This window comes from Botryllus schlosseri, chromosome 13 (genome assembly GCF_051294905.1).
Source record: "Botryllus schlosseri isolate E-star chromosome 13, Bs_hap1, whole genome shotgun sequence".
Lineage (NCBI taxonomy): Eukaryota > Metazoa > Chordata > Ascidiacea > Stolidobranchia > Styelidae > Botryllus > Botryllus schlosseri.
This window is the reverse complement of record NC_137248.1, coordinates 3,002,550-3,013,299: the sequence shown is the minus strand read 5'-3', so window position 1 is coordinate 3,013,299 and position 10,750 is coordinate 3,002,550. Positions and strand designations below refer to the sequence as shown.

Here is a 10,750-nt window from a genome sequence, read left to right as displayed (position 1 = left end):
CTATGAGCCGGTAGGACTTACCCGATGGTTAAACAACCTGGATTTGATCCCGAAAATAGCACATACAATTATACCGTTAATTAGTCGAGTGGTCTAATAGTGAAGTACCAACCCGGAACCGGACTTCGACCCAGGCAATGTTTTACAGGGGGCGCCGGAGAAAAAATGGTTAATAACCACTGATTTAAAACATCCCAAATTCGGACCGACGGGGATGCCCCTATTGCGACGGTATGTCGGTAAAACCTTTGAAATCAGTATGCCCATAATTCTGTGCCGGAGTGGACGATCTGCTTCCTTAATCAATCATCCCCACTGCGGCCGTTGAAAAATTTCTAAAACGAGCTGCTGACGGAGCACAGCTCAAAAGAAATATTTTAATCGTACGCAATGATTGAAATCACGACTACCGCATGATATAAATTCAACCTTTGCTAATTGAAAGTTGTAGGCCTACAAATTCGATTCGGAATCCGAGTATAGCAATATCCAATTACCAGGGACCAAGTCGCACAAGGTCAATCTCACCTTCATAATTTTGACTCGAGTCATTTTCAACACACCACCGAGTCGAGCCTGTTCAGTTTCGAGTTCGACTCACTTTTTTATAACTTTGCTAGTGATATCGAAAACCTCGCATTCAAAATATACTAATTTTCATCGTCTCACCGTTCTTGGCCTGATTTTTTAGGTACCGGTACTGGCAGGCGAAAAACCATCTTCCCAAATGTAAGGACTGCGGTGACGACGAAGAGCATAAGTTCATCAATCTAAAATATCGCCCAACGTGGGGCTCGAACCCACGACCGTTGGATTAAGAGTCCAACGCCCTACCGACTGAGCTAGCCGGGCGCCGCAAGAAGTGACCGCACATTGCACAACAGAAAACAACACGTTTACCAGAAGTGCAAGATATTTGTAATATATAGTGGCAATACATTTTTAGTATTTCCTCGGGAAGATAAAAAGCTTGTTATTGGAAAATGCGACCAATCCGCAATGAAACGACACAATGCACCCGAGAGCGGCATTTAGAAACAAACCAGACATGGGATTCCGTCTCAAACGCATATATGTTAGATCCGTCTTGGAAATGTACTGAGTATGAGAAGCTCAATTTTTTATTGCACCGAAATTGTGAGATATATGCACTCAAATTTTACAAAAGTTGCAGTAAAAAATTGAATTTATAATTTTTTAGAATTATTTGGGTATGAGATACTCGAAAGTTCCGTTGTATAACCCAACCGTTTCATATTTGCAGGGTGTCTGCTTGTTCCGTTTCTTTTTCCGCTATTCAATCGATCATGCATACATTTTTATGTTCTTTAGGTTTGAAACCTATACATGACAGCATTTCGCTGCCACTTCCCGCAGAGCTATCAAATTTGGCAATTTCCCTTTTCACAAGCGGCCTGGCGAGACCGTCAATGCCGGTACGCAGCAAGAAAATAACGCAATGTGGAAATAATTTTACGCAAAAAGCAAAACAGAAAAGCGATACCACATAAAACAAGTCTAAAACCACACCCCAAACACTAGGGTTACCATACTTTGAAATCGGGGAAAGAGGACTTTCATCAAATCATAAAAGTTGGTTTACCGAAATTGAAAACAGCTGATTTTGAAATATATAGTGGAAATCTTATTGTGTTGACTAAAGAAAAAGGTCATCACTCTGACTCGACTCCCGAAATACCCACTTTTTAACAATACTTCTCTGGTGTGCAGAGTAATAATAAAGCAAACACTCTATAGGTCTGCAAACTTGAGCCAGGGCTTTGCAGCAAAACTCAGTGTCTGAGTGTTGGCGACATTACAAATGTAATATTGAAAACTGGGCCAATTTCCAATCAACAGGGATTATACGCATTTAGAATATATGTCGATGTCAGCAAATACATAATTCCGAATCCGCTTCCGAAATGTAAGGACTAAGATGAAGACGAAATTCCCTCGTCAAGAGCAAAAGCGTATCAATGTAAAATGACGCACAACGTGAGGCTCGAACCCACGCCAGATGGGTTAGGAGTTCAACGCTCTACCGACTGAGCTAGCCGGGCGTTCCAGCAGTTGTCGAAAACAGCCGTAACCTTTACCGGAAGGGCAAGATATTCGTGGTAAAAACCGATACAATTTCGTAAAAACAAGAAAATAAATCCCTATTGCAATAAATCAGCATATCCACAATTATTTATGACATTGGACGATCATCTTTCGAAATGTAAGGACTGAGATGGAGACGAAATGCTCTCGTCTAGAGAAAAAGTTTATCAATGTAAAAGGCCGCCCAACGTGGGGCTCGAACCCACGACCGTTGGATTAAGAGTCCAACGCTCTACCGACTGAGCTAGCCGGGCGCTGCATCAAGTGACGACGCCTCCGAAAAATTTCCTCGTAAAGAGCAAAAGTTTAGCAGAGCAAAATAACGCCCAACGTGGGGCTGGAATCCACGAACATTGGATTAAGAGTCCGACGCTCTACCGACTGAGCCAGCCTGGCGCTTCTACGTCTGAGTAAAATTCAACAAACGACCCCAAATTGACTCTAACCATTAGAATAGCGAATAAAAAGGGATATGTAGCCTAGTATATCCCTATTGCCATAGGATATGTCAATCATTTTCAAACCAGCATTTCCATGATTCTGTATGAGAATAAAAGATAATCTTCAGTTCGGTTTATTCCGGAATGTAAGGAATGAGGTGACGACGAAATTTCCTCGTGAAGTGCAAAAGTCTATCAACGTATTCTTTTCTATACCGTCATCTTTACTTTCATTCAGTGTGCATGCCTCCTCTTTACATCGCCTAGGCCAAGGTGGGTGTCTGATTCCATAGACAAATCCAAGTCGCTTCGACATCTTCCTGTCTACTCATTGTATCGCATTTTTTGTGGTGTATTGAACTGATAAAATTGCTAATAAACCAATGATGATGATGAATGCCACGAGTGCATGACTATTATAGGCAATGGCATTTCATCGCCATCCATCTCCGAGTCAAGACACACCACGAGGCATATACATTTTCAAACACGAAGTGCTCTTCCAGAAATAGCGACCGTGATAAAACCATGGGCCGAGATGCCAGAGAGGCATGATGGCTGAAACCTTTGATAGTTATATGTTCTGTTGTCGAAATAGCTGGAGCCGGTTAGTCCTGTCCTTGTAATCTGTGCTAGGGATCTTGAAAACATATCCCGATTGCGATGATAGATCAAAATAAGCCTACCCACAATTCTGTATGAGAGTGGACGATCATCTTCCCAAATGTAAGGACTGAGGTGGCGACGAAGAGCAAAAGTTCATCAATGTAAAATATCCCCCAACGTGGGGCTCGATTCAGATCTACGAGTTCCAGATATCCCTGCTCGAACCCACGATCGTTGGATTAAGAGTTCAACGTTCTACCGAGTACCGACTGAGCAAGCCGGGGCTGCGACATCTGAGTAAACCTTCGAAAACACCTCAAAATGACTCAGATGATAACCTGAAGTACAAGATGTTCGTGTTCGTATAGTATAAACCAGTGGTTCTCATCCTCTTTGACCTCACGGACCACTAAAAGCTGAAAGACAATGTTACGGACCGGTGAACCTACAAAAATTATGTGACAGATGCGTGCAATACAAACGTAACATTGAAAACTGGGCCTATTTCGAATCAAGATGAAAATATATGTCGATGTCAGCATATACAAAATTCTGTATGAGAGTGGACGATTCGCTTTCGAAAGGATGGAACTGAAACTCCCTCGTCAAGAGCAAAAGCGCATCAATGACAAAATGCCGCCCAACGCGGGGCTCGAACCCACGACCGTTGGATTAAGAGTCCAACGCTCTACCGACTGAGCTAGCCTGGCGCTCCAGCATATGATGAAACCACCGAAAACATCCCAAAACGGCCCCCATGTTTACGTGAAGGGCAAGATATTCGTGGTATAAATCAACACAATTTCTTAACAACAGGAATATAAATCCCTATTGCAAGAAATCAGTATATCCGCAATTATTTATGACAGTGCACGATCATCTTCCGAAATGTACGGACTGAGATGGAGATTAAATTTCCTCGTAAAGAGCAAAATTTAATCAATTCAAAATAACGCGTAATGTGGGGCTCGAATTAAGAGTCCAACGCTCTACCGACTGAGCTAGCCCAAAAGCATCCCAAAATTAACTGAACGTTTACCAGAAATTTACCATAACAGTTTCGAACCAACAGGAAAATTTATCCCTGCTACTAGTATATCTGTCGATATCAGCGTATCCACAATTCTGTATCGGAGTGGAAGATGTGCTTCCGAAATGTAAAGACTGAAAAGGAGAGGAAATTCTCTCGTCAAGAGCAAATGTTCATCATTGTAAAATGCCGCTCAACGTGGGGCTCGAACCCACGACCGTTGGATTAAGAGTCCAACGCTCTACCGACTGAGCTAGCCGGGCGCTGCGACCACCGAATAAACCTCCGAAAACATCCCAAAATTACTCCAATGTTTACCATGAGTTTAAGTTATTCGTAATATAAACCATTAACAATTCGAATCAACAGGGAACTAAATCCCTTGCGAGAATATGTCTGTGATCATTAAATGAGTATCGTCATCATTTCGGGATGAGGGTGAGCGATCTGTTTCCGAAACGTATGGATCAACAGCAACGCGAAACCAAGCATCCCAACCACCACAGAACTCTATAATCGCGCACACAGATTTGAGCGCTCGACCGCGTGATTGGGCTGTAACGTAAAGTGAACTGCTCCGGACATGACGTGTGGAATATTATGGTGTGAACTGTGGCACAGTGTGTCGTCATTAGTCTCAATTTAGTCACCACATGTCACAAATGTTGCAATTTGACGCACAGCAATCCTTTCAATGGTTATAGCATTATGAGCTAGCGGAGAGCATGCATGAGTCGCTTCGATTATCGCAAAGATAAATTCTGCAAACATGATGCTTGTTCGTTACAGGTCGATATTACAGATCTCAAAAAGAAAATACCAAGGATGGAAACCACGAGTCGAAGTTGTCTTGGAGAATCAAATACTTTTTTTCGCGAAGTACAACCCACGAAACAGACAGGCATGTTTCGTAAAAAACATTTCGCATACACATTTCCATTACGATAACACCACATGAAATGATGTAAATCCGGCGGGAATCATACGCACATCTCTCCCAGGGCCGTGTGATTTAATCGATTTGACATAAACACGTGAAGTCGATTTTCGATCCCAATGCAAGTAGATGCACTAAGGCGTGAAATCGGAATAATGATCGTCAAGACGGCGGCTTTTATCAACGATGCGGCGATCGCATGAAGCTACGCCATAAGGTAATTACAGGATATTTGCGGAAGGTTGTCTTAAGAAACAGACCGATCTATATATCAAGATTGCAATGTACTATTTCGGAACACACACAAAAAATATTCGACTACATTCCATGCCAATCCAGCTGTATGGTCACACTATTTTTGGCGGCGCAATGTCCCCGTAGAATCGTCAAATGTTGTAACATTGATACGTTGGAATGGTTCTTGCGGCATCTTGACGTATGACTTGGATCGAATATGTGGTCGGTCTATTCCACCGACCGCGAAGGGAGATATAGAGATCAATTTTGAGCAGTTAGGACGTTATATACTTTTGTCCTTGGTGTTTTGCGGCATTTAAAGCGATTCATGACAAACATGCAGACGATATGTGCATATGCACACCAGCACACCCTGAGTGCATGATGTGCATTTGCCGCAGCACAAGGCATAGACATTGCAATATACATTGCTTTTCATCACCATTCAACGCACACGAACGAAGTTTGTTTGTTTGTTTTACTAACACAATTGCCGCTTATCAACACTTGGGTCAGTTGCGCACGCACAGTAATTTCATAAGTTCGCATCTTTTTGAGGTCTTTCCGATTTCTTGCGTACTTTTTCTGGTCTCTGCTGCCGGCTTTCTTGAGTTCTGCTCTCTCTTCCTCTGGGCTTTTGAAGGCGCTGTATTTACAGCGGGATCGGCGATGAGGAGCCCAGATAAACGAACGAAGTTATATGCATCCTGGTGGTTAATTATAGGGTGTCACGAAATTGCGATAGGATTTCAAAAATAGGCTAATAGGTAACATCACTAAATCTTAACTAACACTAAGCCAATTTAAAGGATTAGGAAAATCGACCAGCGGTAGTTTTTCATTCAATCATTCTTCGAAGGCCACCACCACCACCACCACCAACCACTACATGAAAACAAGAGCGTGGATGTCAGATTTACCGACTTCGCTATGACAAAATTCAGTCTATTCGCAATGCACGGGATACTAGTTTTGAAATGGCGGGAATAGTAAACAAATGGTGATAACGTTGACACCTTCAAATTCCATTTCGTGTATACTTGAATCCCTTTCTGCAGCATAGCGTGCAACGGAGTTTGCTATACATTGCATCTTAGTGATTGTTTCACTCTCGTCAGTTGACGCACCGATGTAGAAGCGATTGCGTGATAATAACCTAATCCAGTTGTTCGCGATGACAGAAGAAATAAACTATTACCACCCACCAAGTACGTCCGTGTTGCTAAGATGTCAAGTACGCCTATAGTTCATCGAACGGTGGCCAGTACGAAACCGCCATGTCATCAACAAGTTGGAGCGTTATCGGACATTTTTCAACAGCAACAACGCAATTTTCAAGATCTGAATATTGAGTAAGACGTGCGGGCACAGTGTCAGTATCTTGGAATGCGCTTACATCGCACCGTGACTAGAATCAATTTTGACCAAAACTTTAAATGGTAATCGACAAAGGCAAAGTATAACCGCAATGCGCACATAGATATCTTTATGAGACTAGCCTTATACGATTATATTCATAAGTGAAATTGCGGTGCGGCTACCGTTCAAGTATCCTATTTATTAATATAATTTCGCAACTTATATTATCGAGTTACAACATAATTGTACACTGTGTTATACTATCAAATATCAGACATATTTTCAAAAAAATAACTGGGCGAAATCCCCTATTCGCGATGACAAACGTGACTAAATGCGAGATAAATGCATTAATCCTCTTATTTAGATGGATGAGTAATGAGTGTGCTTAATTTGGCAACCATGCAAAATAGCGGAAGTCGTAACAGCTAGGCATTCAAAATAGTGAATGTAAAAACCATGAGTAGTTACAGTTAGCTTGAGTGACAGCACGGGCACACGTATATTTAAACGCTACGAACAGGCAAATACCCGAAGTCCAACGCAGGGAGAGTTAGATCCTACGTACATGGTTACACAAATGTAAACCAGATGCGGAAGCGGCCGTAAACAGTGGCCGAAGTCAGTCAGAATCCGGGGTTGATTGCAGCCTGATGTGAACTCGATTCAAACTCCAAAACTAATATATTCAATGTCATTGATTAGTCGAGTGACCCGATGTAAGATCGAAATATTTTAAATATTTCCTAAACCTAGCCCGAGCTCAATCCGACCGCCATTTCCGATGTATACACAATTACGCAAATACACACGAACAAGCGAAAAATAATGTAAAAATATTCAGTGTGAAAATATTCCCAGGCGACTGTTAACATCATCACCGCATCGCATAGCGCGGTTGTCGACAGGATACGATAACGATACAGATGAATTCGTATCCATCGACACCCCCGAAGTCAGGCCATCGAAGAATTAAAGTTTTCCTTTCAAGTCTGCCTTTCATCAATCGTTATTGCCGAAGGACATTTGTCTCAATTAAATTTTATTACGGTTGGGACCATTGTGAAATTCAGAATCTAAATACAGAGTATTACACCCAAATCCTAACCTAGATTTTGCCCCAACAGTAACAACACTGATTTGTGAACAAAGTTGAAAACGTTTATACTACCGCGGAACCATCCTTTGGACTTCTACTGGACTCGAAATTATCTCGGTCAGTTTCACTTCACGTTTTTATACAATCAGAATCCGTCTCCGCAGATTATTTCATATCCAACAAAAGCGATAGAATTAGCGAATGAAACGCGTCAAATGTACACTATATACACATTTGATCTATACATCGAAGTGAAAGGGGACCACGATAAATATTTCTCTTCTTGCCACTGTCTTCATAGAAAATTCTACCCGATTGATTCCTGTCACGCCATATCTGGCGTCTAATGAATATCGTTATAATTTGCGATAGTTTATTTTTATAGACGCCAAGTAGCTGGAACGAATACCACCGGCATAAGAAAACGCGCGTAACTGTCGTTTTTTGACAAAGAAAACAACAATGCCGGCGATTTCTTTCGGGAAACGAAATATGTTTTTATAGCCGGTAATAATTGGAAACGTAACGGTCGCTCCGAAAAGCGCCGTCTCTTTCATGTGCGTACTTGATCTGCACTCTTTGGACATGTGCGGTGCGCAATACTGTAAAAGGCAATATGATATAGTAAGATATATACACTTATACAGATACAGTAGTATGGTGATATGAATAATAATGGTGGCGAAGGTTGATTGAGTGGTAGGTAGTATATGAGCTGGGGATACAAAACTGTCGATGTATTGCTTATTCGCGATCGATACATGAGCGATAACTACTTTTAAGCCAATTGGACAATTAGATAGTTAGACAATAAGATTCTAGTTGCCTAATTAGTAATTAGACTAATTACAGCGAAATGCCGACAATCTAATTCTAATCTAATTTCTGGTCTTCCTGAAAATGCTACAGAACCGTATAGTGCGAAACGAGTCAAGCTTGCTGTACACTAGTCACTAGTACAGACACATTTGCTTTTCTCTTGCGTATGAGGATGAGCTCTGATTAGATACGAACTGAATTTGATTCAATTCCCAAGTTTTTGTGAATTCTGTAATTCTAATTCTAATCTAATTTGGAAAAAGCTGTGCAGTTATATTTCCAGTTCTAATCTAATTTTAAAAAGCTGGAATTTTTCTAGTTGTCTGCTCGTGTTCGCCTTATAAATTGAGTAAGCGTCGAAGGCGATATGTGTTTCGGTACCTACGTTCCCGAACGCAGAAATGAACGCAACAATCGGATATTTCGTGTTGTATTCCGCGCTAAATAGTCCATACATCAAAAATCGCCTTCAGTGAATTCGTATTGTGTTTTCTCGTATTCGCTGGTTTATATATCGATCGAAATCTGAAGATGGAGTCAGATACAGAGATCGCAATTTTTAACGCTTTCGAAGAGAGGTTCCGTATTAAGCGAAACTCGCAACTTATAACACATAAAGATAATATAGTACACATTAATATTTGTAAAACGCAGTATTAGCACTGCGAGCCGATCATAAACAAATGTTTGGTTGCTATAGTTCGCTTTCGCACTAACTGACAACAGTGCAATGGGTCAAAAATTATCGAAAGTACGGCGAATATCAAGAGCAGATTACAACTTCCGATGTCGCACATCTTGTCTTATTACCGCGTGACGCAAACGCGGTAACACCTGATTAAACATTCACGCTTATAGTAAACGATTACATGTCGAATGTATCTTTGATATACCTTATTAGTGTTGTGCATTTTTTAAACATAATATCGCACACTGTCCGAAGGTTTCAAGTCCTTCTGAAACTTGTGACAGGGTTGGGTCATGGTATTTATATTCATAGCGATATGGATGACTCTGTCACAATAAACTGACCTCGCTTATGACAATAACGTCGTGCTCAATTCAACAATGTTGGCAGATGACCAACGTTACACTACCCAAATTGATCGACTTATTCGTGTTTCAATGAAAATCAATATGACTACGATATGCCCTGCAATGTTGGCTTTGACGAGTTTGCTAGGCCAAGTAGAACTGAGATGTGAATTTAGTATTCAAATTTCATTGATATACTGAATAACATGTATTTTCAGTTGGTCATTTATGTAAGAGATGTGACTTTGGACATATCGAGTCATGGTTTAACATTCATCTCCCTCAACCAACTTCTATATTCATCTTTAAAGCTTTATGATTATTATGTATTATCATTGGTTAACCATCCTACACGAAGGCTAACGAATACAGAAAAGCGGTAAAAATTACAGTTATTTAATTTCTGACCGTCATATATGCATGGAGTGTTCTAAAAATCGATGGTCTGATAAAATTAACGAGGGCAACACATAAGATTAAATATTGATAGGATTAACAGTTAAAACTAACGGACAACTAACATATAATGACGGAGGAAAATATGCCAAGAGCAAAGGAACTATCGCTTCGTATAAAACTTAATAATGTCCCCATTTTCCAACTCATACCGTACAAGTAGCAAGCAGTTACTCAAAACATAATATCCTCTCAACGGTCATTCTAATCACACCAACCTTGGCTTTGTTTTTCCATGTATTCAGATTACATTTTGACATACACCGCTACATTCATTGATAAATAGGATTAGATAGTCGTGGTTTGAGAAAGCAACGCGGTTCTGTCGATCATTTTCCTTAATGTAATGAATTTAAACAAAATTAATGAAAACAATGTCTCTGGCGCTTTTGGGTGATATAACTTTTATGTATTCATCGATAGTCACGGTCTTTAAATTTTCCGGGAGCAATATCGGTGCTGGTATACCGTACCTCTGAAAATGATGTTATTTTTAGATTATAATTTCGTTAAAAGCACTACTTCGCCAGATAGGAAGTCACCGCGTGACGATCGAGCCATCTCAATACTTCATTCGTCCACGCGAAGCAGATGCGTGCTACTTTTTTCTATTGTTCACGACTTAA

General features: G+C 40.7%; 1 long non-coding RNA gene and 4 other non-coding genes across 5 annotated transcripts in view; all 5 read right to left on the bottom strand.

The window, feature by feature from the left end:
• Window positions 1–779: 779 nt before the first annotated feature.
• Window positions 780–852, bottom strand: Trnak-cuu (transfer RNA lysine (anticodon CUU)). The gene has a single exon. It is a non-coding gene; the product is annotated as a tRNA-Lys (tRNA).
• Window positions 853–2,287: 1,435 nt separating this feature from the next.
• On the bottom strand, window positions 2,288–2,360 carry Trnak-cuu (transfer RNA lysine (anticodon CUU)). Its single transcript has one exon. It is a non-coding gene; the product is annotated as a tRNA-Lys (tRNA).
• Window positions 2,361–3,786: 1,426 nt separating this feature from the next.
• Window positions 3,787–3,862, bottom strand: Trnak-cuu (transfer RNA lysine (anticodon CUU)). Its single transcript has one exon. It is a non-coding gene; the product is annotated as a tRNA-Lys (tRNA).
• Window positions 3,863–4,372: 510 nt separating this feature from the next.
• On the bottom strand, window positions 4,373–4,445 carry Trnak-cuu (transfer RNA lysine (anticodon CUU)). Its single transcript has one exon. It is a non-coding gene; the product is annotated as a tRNA-Lys (tRNA).
• Window positions 4,446–5,820: 1,375 nt separating this feature from the next.
• LOC145453380 (uncharacterized) overlaps window positions 5,821–10,750 on the bottom strand; it is a 24,251-nt gene continuing 19,321 nt past the window's right edge. The window contains exon 2 of the long non-coding RNA XR_013919745.1: window positions 5,821–6,063. This is a non-coding gene — a long non-coding RNA (uncharacterized LOC145453380). The remainder of the gene's footprint in view (window positions 6,064–10,750) is intronic.